The 24026-nt window shown below is 41.1% G+C and overlaps 1 protein-coding gene across 1 annotated transcript in view; it reads left to right on the forward strand.

The window, feature by feature from the left end:
- The first annotated feature begins 7839 nt into the window (after positions 1 to 7839).
- sema3b (sema domain, immunoglobulin domain (Ig), short basic domain, secreted, (semaphorin) 3B) overlaps positions 7840 to 24026 on the forward strand; it is a 152174-nt gene continuing 135987 nt past the window's right edge. Inside the window, exon 1 of the mRNA XM_034696207.1 lies at positions 7840 to 8395. The gene's annotated coding sequence lies outside the window, so the exon portion shown is untranslated. The remainder of the gene's footprint in view (positions 8396 to 24026) is intronic.

Below are 24026 nucleotides of genomic sequence, written 5' to 3' on the forward strand. Positions count from 1 at the left end.
GTCTTTAAAGTTTTTGCTCAAAAAAACACTTTGAAATCAGATTTTGGTCTGCCTGAAAAACCCTCTTCTTCAGTCCTCCTCAGAACACTCTGTTTTCTCTCTGACCACGCCCCCTCAGGAAGTGGATGTGCCTCGGCTCTCCAGCATGTTGATCTAATGTTTACATGTTGGCTGAATATACACGGCTGCTCAGAGATCACGTTACTTCAACCCTCTGAATCTGATCCAGAATCTGATCCTGACGGAGAGGCGCCTGTAGCAGGACCTTTCTGAACGATTGGTCACAGATTTAGTGTTTCTTGTTGTTTTATTTATCAGTATGTAGACGTGTGTCTTGGTACACAGCTACGAACATGTAGCTATGTGGCTATGCTAACTAGCTCTAGCACTTATCCATGATAAATAAAAATCATCCACTAGATCTTCAAATCTGCAGACGTGGGGAGTAAAACCGACCTCTGCCAGAAAGGCAGCAGGACCTTTCTGAAGGATTGGTCACAGATTTAGTGTTTCTTGTTGTTTTATTTGTCAGTATGTCGACGTGTGTCTTGGTACACAGCTACAGCTACAGCTATGAACATGTAGCTATGTGGCTATGCTAATTTGCGCTAGCACTTATCCACGACAAATAAAAATCATCCACTAGATCTTCAAATCTGCAGGCCTGGGGAGTAAAACCGACCTCTGCCAGAAAGGCAGCGGGACCTTTTCTGAAGGATTGGTCACAGATTCTGTGTTTCTTGTTGTTTTATTTGTCAGTATGTAGACGTGTGTCTTGGTATACAGCTACAGCTACGACATGTAGCTATGCAGCTATGCTAACTAGCGCTAGCACTTATCCATGAAAAATAAAAATCATCCACTAGATCTTCAAGTCTGCAGACGTGGGGAGTAAAACCGACCTTTGTGTTTATTAAGACAGCCTACAACTAGCATGTCTCCCTCCTAAGCTCCTTGTTACCACACATTTGTGCAGGTAATGAAAAACGGAGGGGGGATTCAGTATTATTTTATACAGTCTATGGGCTGAACAAGCTCCGAGCTCTGACTCCGTGACAGAGCGGATATTGTTGTTACGTAACAAAAACACGGAAGTCTGAAACGGCTGGTTTCACACACATTTACAGAAAGGTGTAGAAATCAGAACAGGGGCAGAATGGATTTTTTTCATTCTCGGGGGGTTTGTAGACATGCCAGGGAAACATATTTCAGGGAGAGAATCATTAAAAAGTCAATTTTGCATGATATGTCACCTTTAAAAAACTCCCAGACTGCTCAGTTGACAAGTCAAAAGTATTATACATTTTGTGTCAAAGAGAATTAAAGTATCACCAAGTTCGAGATGCCATCTACTGTGGTGGAATTCATCAATAAACTGGACACTAGACACAGAAGACTCAGGAGACTCTGACGGCTTACGTTGAAATAGTTCATGTTGAACTCGATCGAGGAGAAATAACACAACAGTACAAAGGCAGGGGAGCGAAGTGCAATGCCAAGTCAGTTCTGCTAGACAATTCCTCAAGCATTTACCTTTATTCACCCAAAGACGACTCTAAAGTTAGATACCCATATTAGGACAATAGAATACAAAACAATTGGGAAGAAGAGCGGTGCTCTAGTCTGCAGACACTACATCTGTCACAGCATACAGATAAAGAAAGGAGCAGGGAGAAAGACCTTGATTACTACATTGACCCAGTGAGTTAAGCATACAGGTGCAGCTAATCAGACTGATGTCAGCAGGCAACTGCATCAGAAAAGCTGCAGCGCACTTTTGTGCAGTTGGCGCTTTGTAACCGGGCCCCACCTCTACATCATGGTTTCAGACCACACTGGTGTAGCAGTGCAGCATTTATTTCAATATCATATATAAAAAGTCAAGACTTTAAATAGACATTTCATTGCATTCATTTGATTCCAAATCAAGACATCGGTAAGAATTAGTAAGCCCTTTAAAACTGTTTCTGAAATGATGGAATTTTAAATGCAACCAATCACATATAACTATTTCAATTTAGCAATCAATCCCAATAATAAAAATGAATTGGTTTCATTAAAAAATAATCATTTAACAACACATTTCTTGTCAAAATATCTCATTACTCCTAATATGAGCCACACTGTCCTGACAACTCCAGGTTTTAATCTTACTTCAAGATACTGCAAACCAATGATAAAGACTTACTTGATTGGAATAAATTCAAATGGATTCAAATGGAGCAAGCAGGTTTTCTTTGATACTTTTCCTGAAGTAAGTATCTAATCTTATAACATGTATACTTGTTACAATCACTAAAGTCTTCATTTTAACTTGCAATACCTTGAAAACAAGTTGTATATCTGGACTTGTCGGGTCAATGACGCTTGTGTTAAACTTGATGAGAAATTTGAATGAGACAAATACATTTGGTAAGATTTGAGTTTTTATGTCATGCTTTAATCACAACTGAATAAAAATTGAAAGCAGAAAAAGACAAAGGTTTCAATGTTTTTTTTTCCTCCAGTTATTTTATTTCTTTAAGATGCTTTCTCATTCTGGTCTGTTCTCTTCCCACTGAGTCTGTTTTATTCTTGTCATGGTAACATGAAAAACACCAGCAGATTCAGTGTGCAAAAATGTACACACACACACTTCTTCTCCCAGACTGTCATCTCCATGGACCTACCATGTGTGCGCCTGTATCTGTGTGTGATAATGAAAGCTGCTGACTGGCAGATGTGATTGGCTACCTCCGTGTCCTCTAGAGATGGCCGTCTGGATGGTGCCAGCTAGACGCCAGACAGGCGGTACGCAGTGTGTGGATGTGTGTATGTGTGCCTTGTGTGAGGTTTTTGCATGTATTTATGATTACATGGAAGTCCACTGGCAGGTGTTTTGTGGGTGTACATGTGTACCTGTGTTAGTGTGGATGTCCATGTGTGTGAGTGTGAATGTGCCATCTGCAGAGTTTACTTGGCCATGTGTTTGTGTGTATGCGTCACTGATACTGTCCGGCACCCTGCTGTCTGAGGCCTGATTACAAATACGAGAAGCGAGTCCAAGTTTAGTGTGAGCATGTCACAAATGGTGTAGGTTTTCACCCTTGTTTTATGCACTCTCAGTTTCTAGTAGTCTTGTTCTAAGTCTCTTTCTCCCTCTATCCGTTCTTCTCTCTCTTGTATTTACCTTTGTATGAAAAACACAACATTGCAGCAGAGTGGTGGAGTTGTAAAGGTAAATCACTGACAAATGAGCTGGGGTTATAAACTTAGAAAAATACTGAAAGCCTATGTCTTTGTCAGATTAAGCACTATTTCTCAATAGTTCTTTAACCTTTCTGCTACGTGAAGACTAGCCTTGTTCTGGTACATTAGATATTTATATTCTAAAAGCATTTTTTAAAGGAGTTTTTTGGGATGGCCACCTTAGATTTTAATGCTGTGATTTCCAAGATTAAATTAAGTTATCAAAGGAATCATCAAAACTGGAGCAATTAAAGGTGTAGTGTGTAGTTCTTGGTAGAAATGGAATACCATATTCATAAATATGTTTAAATTAGTGTATAATTACCTGACTTTAAAAAATGGTTTCTTTTTATTGGCTTAAAACTACATCTACATAAGGCACGGTTGTTGTTCTGTCCATTGTTTCTGCAGTCACACTTTCAGACACACTGACAGGAGCAAAGACTAGAGGTAAACTGTACAGGAGTACAATGCATGAACTACATCTAGAAATAGTAATGCTGTGTGCCTGACACATGCACTTAAACAACATGAAAATAGAGTTTGTTCATCTAAAAACTCCTCCTCATGTTTTCAAACCAAACCCTGACGTTTCAAGAAAGAGTCTGCTCCCTGACGAGCACGTTCATGTCTCTGAAGCTGGAGACCAAAGTTTGTCCCAACGCAGACACAAAATTAATGTTTGCCTTCTTAATAATACAGTCACCAAAACCTCACCAATCCATCACCATAATTTATGTGCCATAACCACAGTCTGTCCCCGACCTTAACCACAACATAGAAGCCAGTGGCAGACTTTGAGTTACATTTTCACAGAGTTTGCTCTTGTGTGTTGCAGAATTGTTTCTTATTAATGTGTTTGGATGGGAGTTATGTTATGTGATTGTGAACACAACACGGCACCAGAAACTTACAAAAGAACAGAAACCATGACACTGAGGATGTTGATATATGTCTTCTTTTCTTGTGTTGTTCCAAAAAAGTATTATGGTTACCCTCCAATGCCAAACTGGATTTTTTTTACCTCCTCTTTCCAATAAATGAAAAAAATATATACATTATCTTTTGAAGGGAACAAAAAGGTTAAACCTTTTAACCCAAAAATGCCCAGCAGGCACAGGAGAATGATCTTTCCATTTTAAGATTTTTTTCACAGCGTATTGTCATTTTGGATTAAGAAATATTATACACATTTTTTTTATGCAATTATTTATTGATCATGATTCTTAACAGAATTTCAGTTTTTAATCGTTTGTAATCAGGTTTAAAATTCTAATTTTTTATTTTGCATTTCAAACTGTTTTAATTCCATATAGACAATGTGAAATCAGTGTATATTATTTAATTTTTGGTGTCAACATGGTGTGCAGTTGTTTGCTCACTGAAGTCCAATGATTCCTGGTTTATGCAACAGCATTTGCACTTTTCAGGAGTTCCACTCTCTCTGTTTCATACGAGATTGGGGGCAGCAGAAGCTCAGTCCATAGGGACTTGGCTTGGGAACCGAAGGGTTGCCGGTTCGAGTCCCAGTATGGGCGAAGCTTGGCAAGTGGACTGGTGGCTGGAGAGGTGCTGGTTCACTTGCCTGGGCACTGCCAACCTTCCCTTGAGCAAGGCACCAAACCCCCAACTGCTCTGGGTGCGCTGGTTGACGGCAGTATCCTCACTCTGACATCTCTACCTAAGCATGTTCACTGCATGTCTGTGCATTTGTGTGTATATACCAAAAAAAAACAAAAAAACAACTGTATGTGTAGCATGTTCAAAATAGCATGAGTGAAAAAATTTAATTTCCCCCCCGGGGATCAATAAAGTACCTTTCCTTCCTTTCCTTTTATGTTATACACTACCAGTCAAACGTTTGGACATACCTTCTCATTCAATGGTTTTTATTTATTTCAATTATTTTCAACATTGTAGATTAATACTGAAGCCATCAAAACTATGAAATAATCTGGTTTTACCATAATCTGGATTACAACAGTAGTCAAATAGAGCTATCCATTGTGTACTAACCCTACCTCTGAACAACACAACTGATGGTCTCAAACACATTAAGAAGGCAAGTCATTCTACAAATGAACTCTTGACAAGGCTCATGTTAATTAGAAACCATTCCAGGAGACCACTTCATGAAGCAGACTGAGAGAATACCAAGAGTGTGCAAAGCTGTCATGAAGGAAAAAGGGGGCTACTTTACAGAATCTAAAATATAAAACAGATTCTGCTTTGTTTAACACTTTTTAGTTCATTCAATAATTCCATATATGTTCTTTCATAGTTTTGATGTCTTCAGTATTAATCTACAGTGTTTACAATCATTACAATAAATACAAACCCTTGAATGAGAAGGTGTTTCCAAACTTTGGACTGGAAGTGTATGTATACGACTGGTTAAAACTGTCAATGTTTTCATTTAGTTCCCTCAATCAAACAGGGCTCTGCCAGCTTTTATGATGTGTCTGATGAGTTGCACCTGTATGCTTCGCTCAAACTGGAAGTAGTTCCGTTATATTTTGTTTCTATTTAACAGAAAGTGTTAGCCTGGTGTCGCCAGACCCAATCACCTTTGTGTACGGGTCTGGTTCTGTCCAATTCCTTCCCTTTGGGCATTAGCAACGGTTGCATACGGAAGTGCCTCTTGAAGCGAGTGGACAGACCAACATCCAACTGGAGCAAAGCAGTGTGACGCAGTGCAAAGCAGCTGAATTTTTGCTGTGTTTAACTCTTGACTAATGAAATTACATCATTCAATTGATTTACAACGGCTGCAATAGCAGATTCAATGGACCTCACTGCAGCTTCTTGGTGGCTGACCAAAAGGCTGACGCGGCGCTAAACAAAGGACTCTAATTGGCCGAGTGTTGTAGGAAGTCAGTAGGATATCGTTCAACAGAGCAGCGGCTCCAGACCAGAGGAATATGATCTTGCTGACGGGTCTGGTGATGCCAGGATGACAAAGTGCATTTACTTTTGAAAGTCAACTCTCATGTGTCATTCAAAAAGCATGGTGGATTAAAGCTAGGGTTGGTAGTCACGGAAAACTAGCAGGAATTTGAATGCAGCATTTCCTCAGGACGCAATCCAACCCCCCCCTCCCCTCGGAGCTCCTCCAAAACGACACCCCCGCTCACATGCACGAGCGCCGCTGACTCACGACCATATGATCACGACTGATTCAAACCAGTCCAAACCAGCACATGGTTTTTGTTTTGCACTACGTCAACTCATGTCTCACTCAGCGGTAGGAAAACACCAAAACATTCTCATAGTGAAAGTTAAAAACACAAACAAACATGAAATGTACGCTTTGCAGGAGGCGGGCAGGACGGGATTTGATTGGTTTCATCATTTTGCTCCTGATGGCAGGGATTGGTTGGTGTTTTCCCAGGTTTACTCCAGCTGTAGATAGCAGTTTTTTTTACCTCTGTTTTAAGAACACATTATGTATTGATGTCATCGGGACATAAAGATCATTTTAACCAGTATAACAAAAAGTGGATCTCAATCTGACCACCAACCCCAGCTTTAACTATGGTGTGGAAATAGCATCCAATTCAAAATAATGGACGTATTATCCATTACGTCACCCATCCGTTTCTAAAGCGCTGTTTTGAAGCCAATCGTTGGAGGCAGCCATATTGGAAATGCTGAACTCAACATAACTGCTGTTGAGTTAGTGTGAGGTAAAGAGGCGGGCTGTGAGCCTCCTAGCCAACAGCTACAGTGTTCCTGCCTGTAAATCAAGTCAGCTGTGCCTCTCGTAATGGAAAACTTGTAATCTTGATATCTGAAATTGTCGTTTGACCCCGTACAGTGTGTGACGATAGAGAAATGAGCTAATCAGACTACACTTGTTTTTTGAACCAGGCTGTAAACATGTTAATTCCTGCTGTAAAGATCGTCTTCTTTGAATGGGTGTGTATGTGGTTTCCTGTACTTCTGGAGCCAGCCTCAAGTGGACACTCGAGGAACCGCAGTTTTTAACATTTCTACATTGGATTCAATTCTTGCAGCTGGAGGTTGCTGCTTGTTAAAAACATGAACATGTTAATTTCAAACCTTAATATAATCTCAATTAACATGTGTATGTTGCAACCTTAGTTATCCCATTTTAAATTAAGACTCAGTGGAAGCTAAAGTTCAAGGTAGCTGAGTGAAATCTGAACTTGAACTGCTTGAATCAACTTAAATATTTTATAAAAAGGAAAGAGAAAAGAAGGTAACAATAAAACCTTCAGTGTTTAAAACAAAGCTTGTAGATCATGACATGGTGTACTTGTTGAAGAATGTTTGTGCTTTATAAGGAACTGTACGCTGATATAAAGTCAAAGTCCAAAGTGCAGTATCTCATCCTATTCTCACCCTGATCCTTATCACACCCAGCTCAGCCTGAGCATGCTGCTGGCTCATGAAGAGAGACACACACTGTGGATTCATGTGTCCCAGTGTTTGAGGATAAAGCATGTTGAACCACAACATGAGGAAGACACTGCAGCGGGGTGACACAGCGAGGGAGTGACTTTACCTCTGGACTGTGTGGCAGAGGGAGTGGCGCTGACAGAAGGAGGAGGGTGTGTGTGTGTGTGTGTGTGTGTGTGTTTGACAGAGAGAGCTTTGCTTTCACGCCTTGCCGAGCACTGAAAGAGTATCTGTCACTGAGAACACGCCAGAAGACAGAGGGTAAAAGTTAGGCAGAAAGAACGGGACAAGAGGAAGAGAAAGAAAGGAGGAGGAAGAGGAGATAGAGAAAGAGTTGGCTGAAAGCAGCTTCTGTCTACCGTCCCACCCCCTGACTGTCCTCCCCTCCTCTCTGCCCGGCCGGGAGTGTGTGGAAAAAAAAGAGAAGGAGTGCAGCGAGAGGGAGAGAGAGACAGAGAGGGAGCTGAACCACGCTCGCTCTTTAGCGCAGGACTCAGGAATTCCGGGACCTTTGGAGTTGTGTGCACACACACACACACACACACACACAGAAATACACACATACACACATGCTGCTTTTCTCGTGGTGATACAAATCTGAACAGGACTCAGGGAGGGAGTATAAGAAAGAGAGAGAGAGAATTAGAGAATTTCCAGCCCTTTCCTGTGGACTATCTGAGCATGATGGCACCTGCCAAGGGGAAAGTGTGAGGAGGGGCTGAGGCTGAGGAAGCTGCTGATGAAGGTGAGCTTTTACATTTTCTAACATACTCTTTGTGGCTATAAAATGTCTGTATGTCTGTACTCTGTCTAATCAATATTTTATCAGAGGTTTTAATTTATGTGTAACATGCTGAAGTAGTTTGTGTGTGCTTTGTTTTCAATGATTTGCTCTCCTTCAGATTGAACTTTCTGAGAGTATTACTCCAGCTGGGGAAAACCCTGTGTAGGTGTTAGTGTTGGACCAGTGCTGCTCTGAATGTGTGTCAGTCTGCTGTATGTGTGCTTTCATATCTGTGTTCATCATTAGGCTGGCTTTCTAACAGCACGGCAGGATGTGTGGACGTCTTTAATGTGAGAATGTGAAAGTAAGAACACTTTGTGGGTTTCTTCACTGGATCCTGATCAGGGTGACTCATCTTTGTATGAATAAGGAAAGCAGAAAGAGTTTACGTGCATGCGGGAGAGTGTCTGCCTTGGATGTTTCATTTCCTGATGTTACACCAGTGGAAGTGGGGGATTTGGGAGGGTTTATTATTGCTTTTGCGGAGAATCAGTCTTTGTCAGATAACACAGATAAACAACAGTGTCAGTTTGAAGACATTATTAGGTCTTAAAGCTTTGAAATGTGGCTTTTAAATGCTTTTCTGCGCGTCTCAGGCCCCGTCCTTTCTACAATAAAGCACTCCAGGAATTTTAAAGAGCGTAATTCAACGGGGAATAAAGAAACCAGCGAACACATATAGAAGATTAGAAGTCTTTGGTTCCTATACACCTGCAGTTATTGTGCGCCTCATCCCTCCACTCCTCCCTCCACCCTCCATCCTGCCACACTCTGCCACTTTTGTTCTCTAATCTCATTTACTTCTGCCTTTTCTGCAGGTTTTAGCTTAAATCCCACAACTAATGACAGAGGCTTATCCCATGCCACTCTGCTTTGCTCTCATTCTCTCTCTCTCCCACCCTCCCTCATCCTTTCATGACAATACGTCTGCCTTTAGAAAGCTTTAAATATATCTGTTCTCTTTCATACTATTTGTAGCATCTGCTTTTTGTTTTACAACCAGGTATGATCAGAGTGTCTTTCTGTGTGAGTGGGTGTGTATGTGTTTGCAGGCTCGCAGGTGTGCATTTTGTCTGTCATCTCACCTTTTCAGTCTTGTAATCCCAGGTCTCAGTGGTCTTTATAACCCCTCCACCCAAAACCCACCGTAACCTGCACGGTAACCCCTCCATTACCATTCCACTGAATACCACTGAACTATACTTTAACCCTTTGTTTACCTCTGCAGTGAGGGGTTTTCTTGGTGCGATGGATGTTCAGACAAGGTGTGACATGATGGATATCTTCTGTGTGATGCTATTGTAAATATAGGTGATGGTCTTTCATCTTCTTACCTTAAAATTCCTAATGAGATTGAGTTCAGTGATAGCTTGCATACAAGCTTTATTTCAGAGGTTTGAAAAGAAACGTGTGCTTCCCATTCATTGAAATTTAAAAGGATTTTACATTATTCAGCCACTTTTTTGCTGCGCTTGCTTCATTAAAGGAGAACTCTGCAGATTTATATAATAATAATAGCTTTATTGATATAGCACCTTTAAAAACAAATGTTCACAAAGTGCTTTGACAAACAAGGCATGGTTCAAATAACAAAGTCAACCTTTTGACAGACGGGGAGGAGGAATTCTAACAATGCAAAACAGAATACAACGTGATGTCAAAAAGAATACATGTAAATTAAACAGAATGAAGTGGTGTGACAATAGACCAATAAATCATTGTTAAAGTTTGTTAAAGGATAAATAAATCAAATAAATAAATAAAAATGGATAAGTAAATAAAAGCATTAAAAGGACAATAAGAGATTTTCAGAATGAGAGGATGACATCACATTGAGCAAATTAGAAAAAGTAAAAAGGATAAATTAGGAACTTTAAAATAATACATGAAGAATAAATAGAAAATAATGAAGAAATAAATTAAAACAATAAATAATGAAATAAAATTTATAACACTTAATTCGTTGGAAAAAAACCCATAGACTGTAAAATATGGCCGTAGTATCCGTGATGTCACCCATCTGTTTCTGAAGCGCTGTTCTGAGGCCAATCGTTGGCGGGAGCCATACTGGAAATGTTGAACTCAACATAACTGCTGTCGAGCTAGTGTGAGGTAAAGAGGCGGGCTTTGAGCCTCCTAGCCAACAGCTACAGAGTTCCCGCCTGTCAATGAAGTTGGCTGTGCCTCTAATTGGAAGACTCATAATCTCAATATCTTTGAAATTGCTGCGTTGTGAAAAAAATCCCCCCCCCCCCCCCCATACAGTGTGTGCCGATAGAGAAATGAGCTATCCAGACTACACTCATTTTTTTAACCAGGCTGTAAACATGTTTATTTCTGCTGTAAAGATTGTCTTCCTTGAATTGGTGTGTATGTGGTTTCCTGTACTTCTGGAGCCAGCCTCAAGCGGATCCGCAATGAACAGCAGTTTTTAGCACTTCTGCATTGGACTCATATTTTTAGACCGGAAAACTAAAAATAATAATACAATAGAAGTGAAAGCGGTTAGAAGGATGAAGTCCCATAAAAGCATTTAGCATTCCATTTAGCACAGCATTTGTGATAAAAAGGATTCTGTTATTCAAGAGGGAGCTGTCTGAAGTTTGACAAAATGCATTGAAATGATATCACTTGAGTCTTTTGGTTTGTGATTAAGACTCAAAGATGTCAAGTGTTTCTGTAGCCTACTCCTCTTTGTTTGGCCAGTGCTCGATGCTAACTTAGCATTATTCTCGTACCACACCCAAATCTGCAACCAAACAGTATGTGGCAGCAAGAAGAAATGTCTAAACAGTTTAAATTGATTCTGTTTGCATTACAGGAAGCTTATATTGAACCCTTTGTACACCTGTCTTTGATTTAAAACATCTGAAGTCAGAACTTTGTGTCAATCAATCAATCAATCTTTATTTGTATAGTGCCAAATCACAACAAACGTTATCTCAAGACGCTTTTACAAACAGAGCAGGTCTAGACCACTCTATGTTAAATTATGAACAGAGACCCAACACCAAGACAGGATAAGACTCAGTCTGACCCCACCTTAATCCACCATGAGCATTGCATCTCACAGTATTTAGCTAGTTACAGCGGAGAGGACAAACTTCCTTTAACAGGCAGAAACCTCGAGCAGAACCAGACTCATGTTAGACACACATCTGCCTTGACCGAGTTGGGTCTGGAAAGAGGGATAGAGGAGGATAAGAGAGAGAGGGAGCGGTGATAGCGTCATATCCAGTTCATATAAATTGTGCTCACCTATGTTAGCTATCGCTGCATGTGGGTTCCCCACCTCTTCCACATATGTGCTCCAAAGATTCTGTAGGTTTGAACACACCACTTCCTGTGTCTCCTATGATTTTACCAGGACAGTCATACGGGCACCATGTATAGAATAACATACATGTAATAGCTTTCACCCTGTACTCACAGGTTGCTTTGTGCTCAATCATTTTACATCAGACAGCAGCAAAGTGGGCATTTATTTAACCTAACAGCTCCTGTGGGTTCAAGGCGGTGCCACTGATTGCCTTGTGATGAATCGACCACCGAGGTAACTTTACGGTTAAGGTGGCTCCGCACTGATCCACTGCCACACCTTAAAACCCATTAACCCTTATCTCAACCCTTCCTCGGCAGGAAAACCCATTAACCTTCTCCATAACCCTTCCCTCAGCCCGAAATAACCACCAGGTCAGCAGAAAGTAGGTAACAAATGTGCAAGGCAAAGACTTTGAGAAGTCTGACACACAATGAACCACAGGGTGAAAATCTTCCATCTGACGGTCTGTGCGAGCTCTGTCTTAGCTGAAGGAAGTGTGGAGTGAAGACAGGAGAAAGATAAACACCAGAGAACGGGTGAGGTTGGTGTTGGGAGTGAAAAAAGAGAGAGAGACTGGGCAGCAATGTCAGTTTTCCTTTGTTTGAAATATTTAATGAGTTTCTCTGCTCTCTTGAAATATTGACTTTTTCCCATATAGCCCGAGGGGACAGATGGGAGCGGAGGTTGTTCCCTCGTTCAAATAAAAAGCAAAAGGCTGTTAGCATCAAACTTTCATTTGTTTTATTTTCATTTATTCATTTTTTGTTTTCTTTTTTCGACCCGTCTAATAAGAAACGATGCATGGATGCCCTTTATTTGGTAGTTATGGTTAATGAGGGGTATAATATGTGTGTGTGGGTGTGTTAGTGAGGGCAGTTTGTGTGCAGATGCAGATTTTCTGTGTATACAGTATTTTACAGTATATGAGGCTGACATTGAAGCTGTTATCTGCATGAATGTGAACTTGTTTCTACTTTTGCTCTGGGTCTTATTATTTCTGCGATGTGATGGTTTTATATCCACCTCACAAGTAATGTTTGGGATTCTGCAGATTAACAGTGCTTAGTTCCTGCTACATTTACACACAAATTGTCTGCAGTTTCAATGCTGCATACTGTTTGACTTATTAAGTAAAGCATCAAAAGCACAAAAAAACACACTTTCCAAACATGAAGTATGTATATTTTGAAATAGGGAACATAAATCATACTGCATATACATCCATAACACCAGCAAGTGTTACCATCCTTTAATGAAAGATTAGTGCTACTGATAGAGATTCTGACATAATAACTAAGCTGTCAGCATTAACACATTAATCACAGTGCAAGTAAGGTCTGTGTCAATCTTTTCTTTAATTTGAACACCGTAGGTAAGCTGCTGTAGTATCTTCCTGCTGCCACTGTGATGGAAAATGGCTTTTGAAAGGCTCATTCACTTTAAAACAATCTCCCAGATGCCAAGTCAAAAGTAATCTGCACTTTATGTCAAAGGGAAATGAAATTTCACTGAGGTTCTTTAAGCAGTGTTGCCAACTCCTCAGTGAAGAAAAGTAGCTATTGGCTGTCCTAAAAGTCTCTAGAAGTCGCTAAATGACGTCATCATTTAATTTGCATATTTTGAATTGTAATTGATGCTGCAGGAGAGACGTGTAACATTGAGGGGGAGATAAAAAGAGGTTAAAAAACACTCTAAATATGTTTATAACTACACTTGGGAGCCTACAACAAATCAAAGTAAAACATTACATTTTTCAACCAGAACATTTTCTACATGTTTATTGTATACAATCTACATGAACTATCTAAATGGACCAAAAAGAGACAGTAGGTGGGATCAGCCAGCGGTGTATTTGTACATGCGTGATACATTTGTAGTCTGGATGCTGAGGGGTGAACACCTCCTGCTCTGACTGCAGCTATGAGTCCTCCAGATCAGATAAGACTTCTATTTTTGCCGGATGCCGGAGCACGATGCATCAATCTCAACAGAGCAGATGGAGCGGGACAGGAAGTCAGGTCTCACCAAAACAAAATGAAAACATCCGGTTAATTTTCAGAATAAAACACTCTGTGTTATCACCAGATCGTATTTCACTTAACTACAACAACAAACCGTCATGATGAGCGGAGCCAGGCCTGGAGTCAACAGGTCAGAGGTTTTCAGAGGACCAGAAAGACAACATGGATGAGGAGAGGAATGGGAGAATCCTTGATTCAGGGATTACAGTGGGAATACCTTGGTCACATGACACCAGCTGTCCGGCTGTCCTGCTCAGTGCTGGGTTCTGAAAACACAACCGGTGTTGCAAGCATGAAGCCAGACCGGACAAGCATCTTTAGGAAGTCATGTGTTAGACCTGTGAATGAAACTAACCAGTCACATTGGTGTGGTTGGTGTGCTGTGATGGACAGCCATATGCCTTACCTTTCCCGGGATCAACAGTTTCACGCATACAGGACCTTTTTGAAACAGCAAGCGACAACATTGGAACCCCGAAGTGTAAATCCTGTCACATTAATCTGGATCAGTGGACGTCAGTGAGTAATCAAAATGATCTCAGAGTAACTGCACACCATATTGACACCTATTGGACATTTTGCACATGGTGTCCTGCATACTTAAACAGCTTTGAAAGAGAAAATAAACCTGGTATTTCATAGAATAAGCACTTTAAAGTTGTTTCCTACCTCTACATCATGGTGTCAGAGCTCACTGGTGCAGCAGTGCAGCATTCATTTGAATAATGAATCTAAAATACAAAGTCATAAAGTCAAACAGTTCATTTTTTTTATTCCCCCAAGACACTGAATTGCTTTACATTGTTAATATGGACTTAGAAAACTGTTAAGAAATGCAAAGTAGTGGAATATTAAGCCCGGATTAAAACTGTGATTGATCGCAATTAAAAAAGTAAATCAGTTGACATCCCACATAACGACATTTCCCACAACACCTAAGTAAAGTGCATGCATGTTACCTCATTTGCAAGAGTTTTGAGTGTATAGGAGATAAAGGACACAATGCAACATAAAAGGTTTCCAGTGTTTAAGGTGTCATTTGATACTTGCAGATAAAGGAAACCCTAGGGATGGAGGGAAGGACAGATGAATGGATGGTTGCATAACAAAGAGTTGGGCCTGAGGTCAACAGAGATAGTTCCCCTGATGTATCACTTGGTTAAAAAGGTAGATAATGGACATTGGACACTTAGTGTTGATAAAATCATGATGGTCAAGCTCACCCTTTTAAGATGAAGAGACATCAGAAGGTGGAGATTTCTTTTTGGGCTTTTTCTCAGTGTCCTCTGACTGTGAAAGAGAAGTGGAGCTTGACGTGGACAAGTGTAGGGGCATGTTCAAGAAAGCAAACGATGGGAATCTGACTTTCTGGTTTGTATATGTTGAAACCTTGTAATTCAGAAATAGAGAGAACCTTTTCAACCATTGAGGCTTAAAAAAAGACAGGTGATGAAATAAATGTGATACTGTCAGAATGGAGAAGTAAGGTAAGACAATTATCTTTCATGTTTGTAACAGTCCCTAATAGTCCTGTGATTGCTAACCAAAAGGACAGATTGATTTTCTGTTGTAATGAAAAAGCACTGAAGGAGAGAACATGATATTTATATTAAGTTTGAATGTTAATGTTAAGGAACAGTCATCAGTATACACCACAAATCAATTCTTGGATATACTTCTGGAGACTGTCAGGTTTTATCAGATGCTTTGTGATCTGTAAACTATATAAAGTCTTGATAGCAACATTTCTAAGACTTGATGTTTGAAATGCAGGATGGTGATGACTGGATGTCATCAGATAAAACCTGGTCACTTAAAGATGCTGCTGGCCTGAAGTAAGTAAGTAAGTAAGTAAGTAAGTAACTAACTAACTAGCTAACTAGCTAACTAAGTAAAACAGTAGAACAGAAAAAGAAAAAGAAAACAAAAAAAGTTAAAAGGCAAAACAGCAACTGCATTAAATACAAAAACATAACATAAAAACAGACAGGTTAAACAAAGGCAAGTCTAAACAGATAGGTGTTCAGCTGCTTTTTGAACCTGTCAACAGTGTCCAGAGTTTTCAGTTCCAGATGGAGACTGTTCCAGAGTTTAGGACCAACAATCTGGAAAGTCTCCTTTAGTTTTTAACCTGGTACGAGGCACACCCAGTAAGCCCTGATCAGAGGACCTCAGAGTCCTGCTGGAGTCATATGGCTTCAGCAGCTCCCTAATGGAGACTCGAGCCTGACCACTGAGCGCTCTGTACACAATAACAAGAATTTTAAACTGGATCCTACATTTGACTGGAAGCCAGTGCAAAGAAATGAGGATCGGGGTGACATGAGACCTTTTAAATGATTTGGTCAACAGCTTAGCAGCAATGTTTTGGACCACTTGTAAAGGTTAGACTGAGGACAGGCAGGTCCAATCTGAGTCCTCTATCAGTGGACTCCAGTGTTCAGAGTGAGTGGATGGATGTGTTGCCTTGCTGTTAACTGGTTTGGGATCTGGTTATTGTTCCTCTAGTCTGGCCTGAGGGATGTTCAGATGGTGTAGAATGGCATGTATGGGACTTGGATTGCTCAATATTCTAGTTCAAATGTTCTGAAAAACCCAAAGTTTAGCTGGACACAAATTGTGTTTAAAACTGTTCATTATCAGTCTAAAGTCAATGTACTTGTATAGAAATTAACCACCCAATCGTTGGTTTAACATGTCAAAATAAGTATTAAAGGTGACATATCATGCAAAATTGACTTTTTAATGGTTCTCTACCTGAAATATGTTTCCCTGGCATGTCTACAAACCCCCTGAGAATGAAAAAAATCCATTCTGCCCCTGTTCTGATTTCTACACCTTTCTTTAAATGTGTGTGAAACGAGCCGTTTCAGACTTCCGTGTTTTTGTTACATCACAACCAAACCTGTCTGTCACGGAGTCAGAGCTCGGAGCTTGTTCAGCCCACAGACTGTATAAAATACAACTCAACCCCTCCTCCTGTTTTTCATTACCTGCACACATGTGTGCTAACAAGGAGCTTATGAGGGAGGCATGCTAGTTGTAGGCTGTCTTAATAAACAGAAAGGTCGGTTTTTCTCCCCACGTCTGCAGATTTGAAGATCTAGTGGATGATTTTTATTTTTCATGGAAAAGTGCTAGTGCTAGTTAGCATAGCCACATAGCTACATGTTTGTAGCTGTAGCTGTGTACCAAGACACACGTCGACATACTGCCAAATAAAACAACAAGAAACACTAAATCTGTGACCAATCCTTCAGAAAAGGTCCCGCTGCCTTTCTGGCAGAGGTCGGTTTTACTCCCCACGTCTGCAGATTTGAAGATCTAGTGGATGATTTGTATTTATCATGGAAAAGTGCTAACGCTAGTTAGCATAGCTACATGTTCGTAGCTGTGTACCAAGACACACGTCGACATACTGACAAATAAAACAACAAGAAACACTAAATCTGTGACCAATCCTTCAGAAAGGTCCTGCTGCAGGCGCCTCTCCGTCAGGATCAGATTCTGGATCAGATTCAGAGGGTTGAAGTAATGCGGGTCTGTGAGCAGCCGTGTATATTCAGACCTCTTAGACCAATATATATTGATGAAAAAGCGTGATATGTCACCTTTAAACTGTAAACTATTGTTGCAAGTTAGTTGTTCATTTGAACTGAAATGGTGTTTTGAGCGACTGAAAAAACAGCTTTCAAAAATGTGTTCCAAAGTGGAATTTTTTTAAGAACCCCTTCTGCCATGAAGATTAGAGATACACGAATTCTCTGAAAACACTGATACCATCAAACACATCACAAAAAACATGCCACAGTTACACTGGTTTGGCATATGCTTTGGCGTTGTCCTGTCATCAGGATGCAGATTAAAGAGGTTAAGCATTGATTTGTAGCTACATAAGATTATTAATTGTAATGTAACAATAACAAAACATTTTAAATTCACGGTTAGTGTACAATAGGTGACCAGGCATACCAATTTGACATTACCCATCACAGCCTTGGTTCACCAATGCTCTTATTGGACTGGTAAGCTCTGGTAGGCAGTACCGCCATTTTTAAAATGAACCCCTTGGTGTACAGAGACTTCTCACCAGATTTTAGTATCCTTTCCTGTCCTCTCAACTTTAGTCTCTCTTAGTCATTCAGAACAGCACCTAAAAATACGGTACATTACCCATGCTGCATCCTGCTGCCAGTGTTACGTGATGCTCACTTGTCTGTTATCGCAGAAAGTAACATAATTAATGTGAACTCATAAGTGTCTACTGTTGGATGAATGAAAATCTGAGTAAAAAGAAAAGGGCCACAATGCTGGCCCGGCTCCAAATGGCATGAGGAGGACACAAACTGAAACAGAGCTAGATGGTGACACAGGTCTTCTTGCATCTTTTATTAACTGCAGAAACTTAATACTTATGATTTACTGAAACATGGCCTCCAACACACAAACACCAACAAGGGAATAAGGGGAGTACTGGCACTTTTTCCCCCACTTGTTTTAAATTCAGAGTAAGTGTCGAGTATTAACTCAACTTTTTGCACCGGGAAATCTGACCCGAACATCGTCTTTCAAAAATCTGTATAAAGAAATCACCAATCATGCTGCTGATAATATTATTTTTCTTTGTAGGTCATGAAGAGGCAACAGTATGAGAGTGTCACTGTTTCAAAATCCTTGAAAATCTCCTCACAGTACCTCTCTACTGACAAAAGAAACAGATTCAATAAGGCTTATTGAAGGACTCAAATGCGTCAAAAACCCCAACCCCATCAGCGGTTTGTGTAGCCTTTAAATCCCAGGAGTGGATGGGTGTGTGTGATGATAGCACTTGGTATAAACATTGTGAATTGAGAGAAGCGGGAGTCTTTTCCAAATCAAGCAGGGAGTGTGGTTCTGCCATGTGCCAAAGAAATCAGTCTTGCACGAGAGAGACAAAAAACAAAAGCTCAGTCGAGTTGTGCTGTTCTCATTTCTAATACGAGAGGAAGGATGGGTAAAACATGTTGTTCTTGGACATGAATTTTGCAGATATTGGGTCAACTTTTGATAACTGCAGATAGTCTAAGGCAATAATTATGCTGGTACAATATAAGTCTTGTAGAATTTGCATGACTTGTCTTATTTTAAAGGTGACATATCACGCTTTTTTCATCAATATATATTGGCCTAAGAGGTCCCCAAAACATGTCTTTAAAGTTTATGCTCAAAAAAACACTTTGAAATCAGATTTTGGTCTGCCTGAAAAACCCTCTTCTTCAGCCCTCCTCAGAACGGTCTTTTTTCTCTCTGACCACGCCCCCTCAGGGAGTGGATGAGCCCTCGGCTCTCCAGCACGTTGATCTAATGTTTACATGATGGCTGAATATACAGCCCCGCATTACTTCAACCCTCTGAATCTGATCCAGGATCTGATCCTGATGGAGAGGCGCCTGCAGCAGGACCTTTCTGAACGATTGGTCACAGATTTAGTGTTTCTTGTTGTTTTATTTGTCAGTATGTCGACGTGTGTCTTGGTACACAGCTACAGCTACAGCTATGAACATGTAGCTATGTGGCTATGCTAACTAGAGCTAGCACTTTTCCATGGAAAATACAAATCATCCACTAGGTCTTTAAATCTGCAGACGTGGGGAGTAAAACCGACCCTTGTGTTTATTAAGACAGCCTACAATTAGCATGCCTCCCTCCTAAGCTCCTTGTTAGCACACATTTGTGCAGGTAATGAAAAACAGAGGAGAAGTTGAGTTGTATTTTATACAGTCTATGGGCTGAACAAGCTCCGAGCTCTGACTCCGTGACAGACCGGATTTTGTTGTGTGGTAACAAAAACAAGGAAGTCTTAAACGGCTGGTTTCACACACATTTACAGAAAGGTGGAGAAATCAGAACAGGGGCAGAATGGATTTTTTTCATTCTCTGGGGGTTTGTAGACATGCCAGGGACACATATTTCAGGTAGAGAACCATTAAAAAGTCCATTTTGCATGATATGTCACCTTTAATATTGAAATCATTTCTGTGTAAACAGGGCTTTAGTTACACACCACTCCATTAAACTGAGGATAAACACATATTACAGTACGAAACTTTAATATGATGTAAACACATCATTTATTGGACACTTTAGCACATGAGGCCGCTAAAATGTGCCATGCTACTACTTAAAGATTTCTCAAACACTCTTTGTGCTCCACTTCTTACCTTTTCTTCTTCTGACTGGCCCAACATTCCCCCTTCACACACACACACACGCACACACACACACACACACACACACACACACACACACACACACACACACACACACACACACACACACACACACACACACACACACACACACACACACACACAAGCATGCACACACCCTTCCTGTCGTTTCTAATTTCTTCGTTCTACCTCCAGTGCTCAGGTCTTTCCTGCAGTGTTGCAGAACAGCCTCTCCTTTGCTGGGATGACCTGTAATTGCACTCTCAATTTTTTTTTCTTTTTAGATGTGTGTGTGTGTGTGTCTTTGTGTGTGTGTGTGTGTGTGCAAGTGTGTGGCTGAGTGAGTGCGTGAGTTTGGACTTGGAGCAGTCCTGTCACCTTGGGCGGTCATGCAGTGTTGAAGGTGAGGTGGAATTAGGAGGCTTTTCAAAGGACGATAGGAAAATAACGAGATTCTTGCTGTCCCTGTCACACACACACACACACACACACATGCACACATACACACATACACACATACACACACTCAATAACACTTAAACTTTAAGAAACTGTCTCTGTCTATTTCTCTCTGCAAACACACACACACACACACACACACACACACACACACACACACACACACACACACACACACACACACACACACACACTGTCCCAGAGGAGCGCTGGAGGGGCTTATGCAGGGGATTTTGCTGTTCTGCAGTGTGCCTGTCAGATAAGGAGGAGACACAGGCCTGACTGGTGACACGCTACTGAGCGCGTGCAGAACAGCCTCCTCTCCTCTCCCTTCTCTTTTTGAACCTGTCACTCAAGTCACCTGGCACTCTGAGTTTCCCCTGATGATGATACTGAACACACATGAACTTGTCTGGTATCTCATTTGGTGAACTCATGAAAGATGCAGGGCGGACTCACAGGGGCAGGGTTTGTGTTTTTACCTCGTCTTTGTCTGTCAGGTAGTTTCGCTGGAAGTAAGAAGGAATCAGCTGTGACATCCTTTATTAAATTGAAATGGTTAAATGAGTTGTAATAGGCACAACCCTTTTCCTTTCCTTCATTCCTTTGTTACCATTCCCTCCATTTTCTCACCTCTTCCCTCACTCATTCTTATTTCACCTCCCTCATCCCTCTACCTTTCAAAACAGACCCTACCCCCTTTCTTCCCCCTTATTTTCCCCCCTCTCTGCCCCCCTTTCTCTCTCCTCTCAGCACCTGTAATCCTGCTTACTGCTGTTCATCAGCTGCTCATGATCACAATCAGAAAAGAGATTTATGAAGCAGAAGGAGTGGTGTGTGTTTTTTTATTTCAATGCTTCTTTAATGAATCGTCATTACTGATAGTCTTTGTTTGAAGCCAGTTTATGAGGCGAGCTGTGCTGCCAGAAGTGATTTGCTGCAGTAATGACGGCTTTGGTCCGTGGATATGATTCTTGGCATGAAGATGGCAGTTTGCCAGCACTTCCAACCTCTCACCATCCACTCATGATCATTTCTGAAGTCCAGCTGCTGTCAGCTTCACTTACAGCACGTCATGCAACTGTTTTTCATCCTTTGTATCCTTTGTGTCTTTTGCATTTAGGCTTACTTTCTCCCAAGTTTTCATGACATAGGATGAGAAGCAAGTCGTAAAAAGTGTACCATAATGATTTACAACAAAACAGGTGATTGTGATTAAGCTACCCAGTGAGCATTTTCTAGTGAGCAGCAACCTCCTGTCTGAAAATATGAAGCCAAAATGCTGAAAGACTGAAACTGTAGTTCCTTGAGTGTCCACTTGAGGGTGGCACCAAAAGCCCTGGGAGCCACATACACATCTATTCTAAAACACACATCTTTACACCAAAAATAGACACACTTACAGCCTGGTACATAAAACGATTTCTTTATGTGCTAAACAGTAGTGATGGGCATTTCAAGCCAAAATACTATTCAATAATCGGTGGCATCTATTTGACAATTATTTGAATAATTCCCCCCAACACACACACACACACACACACACACACACACACAAACACAAACACAGACCTGTCCCGTTAACTGCCCGTTGATGTAGCAGTCTTGTTAACCAGCAGCAGGAAGAGGTGCTGCTAGTAGCGGGCACTGACAGCGTCTGTCTCAGTCTTTATGTCAGTGTTTCTGTGACACAGTGTGGCGTGTGTTTACATGTTACAGCCATACTCAGTCTCTGGAAATACATGTGTAGTAGTGTGAGATTCAGAAATGGAGAAAGATTGTTGCTAATGTTTTCTTTTTCTTTTGCTATTTGATGCAGTTAGCATTCTTCTTCTTCTGTTACTAAATGGGTAAAATGTACTATTTTTAGATTTCTTAAAAAAAAAAACATTCTGGAAAACACACCATTTGTGTCTCGTGACTCCCCAAGGGGTCCCTAACCACCTGCTGTAAGGGATTATTTTACGTGCAGATACACTTTCCAACTTCTTGACTTGTTTGAGAGTTCGACTGCATGTTTCTGAATTTTGGCAACAAAGCAAAGAGAAGGGAAGTTAACCGCCATCTCTGAGGTGATCTGCTGTATCCACAGAACCATAGACAGATGTTTGACATAGTTGCTTGGTGTTTAACTTGAATTAATTGAACATCACAGTACTTTGAATACAGTTTGGTCTTATAGAATAGGCTCACGATGGACCGGGGACACCTGTTAAATGGTTTTTATTGGTCTAATACAGTGAAAAACAAATGTGTGTTTTTCTTTTCTTTCTGATATCAGTGGGGTTATGAGATTATTGCTCCTATTTTCTTTCTACGAGTCCTCTCCACATGTGTAGATGTTGCAACCCTTACCTTTCCCTCTGCTGTATTCCTGTTTGTATTGCCTCACCCGATGCCTGGAAGCCCATCATGTTACAAACTGTTCATGCCTGTCTATCACTGAGTGAGTTTTCCTCCACATCCACCCACCCTCCCATGAAAACCCTCTTGCATACGCCCTTGGCCTCTTCCATTTCCACCACTAACCACACCCCCCCTCCCTCACCAACACCACCAGCACCACCACCCTCCTTACCGACACCATCCCCCAGCCCCTTGGCAGCTCCTCCAGGCAGGCTAATTGACTCAGTCCCAGGAGGGGGGGGGATCATGCCACATTTCTAATTTGGCTTCCCCTCCTCCAGATAAAAGCTACATCCCTCCACCCACACCCCCCCTTCTTCAAGCTCTCAATCTCACTCTCGCTTATTATTTTTTGTTCGTCATCTAAAACAACTGAGCAACAACATTTTAAAGAGACTGGAAATGTAAGTATGTATTGTTCAGCTGCGGCTGCCGGTCCCAAATGCAGACAGCTGAACACATGAAAAGACCAAAACACACATACGCACACTCTCAGAGCACAGAGCGCAGCATCTCGCCTTTGCGCACCATGGGGTTCACCTTCAGAGAGCCTCCATCTCCACAAACTGCACCTGGGGACTATGATGGGTGTGTCTCAGTGCATGTGTGTGTGTGTGTGTGCGTTTCCATGCACATGTGTGTCTAGAAACCCAGCCTCATCCCACTAACAAGCAGACAGATGGGGAACAAAGACATTTTGCTATTGATTGAATCACACGTCAGAATCAGAGGAAATAATCAAAAAAGTCTCAGACGGGCTCGGATGGGGAATTGAAGATTTTACCCTTTTCTACACCTAAATGCTCTCTTTCCCCTTTTTCATCTTCTCTATTTTATTTATTTTATTTTGACCTGTGGAAGAGTGCATTGATTTTACGCTGCAGTGACAGTTCTGCTACACTGTTTTGTACGCTTAAGAGTGATAACAACTGTACGGGGTGGTTGTGTCGGTGCATGCTTCACAAATCCAATGCATATCATTTAAATAGCTTGTGTGCGTGTCTCTCTCTCTCTCTCTCTCTCTCTCTGTGTGTGTGTGTGTGTCTGTGCTTATCCATAAAACTGCAGTAATTTAAGAAAGCATAAATTTGGCGTTAATAAGTTTCCCCAAAAGAGGTGGAGTCAACCTCAAGTGCACTGACCCAGGAGGAGTTTCAAGATTCAGCTGCTGAAAT

This window comes from Notolabrus celidotus, chromosome 11 (assembly GCF_009762535.1).
Source record: "Notolabrus celidotus isolate fNotCel1 chromosome 11, fNotCel1.pri, whole genome shotgun sequence".
Lineage (NCBI taxonomy): Eukaryota > Metazoa > Chordata > Actinopteri > Labriformes > Labridae > Notolabrus > Notolabrus celidotus.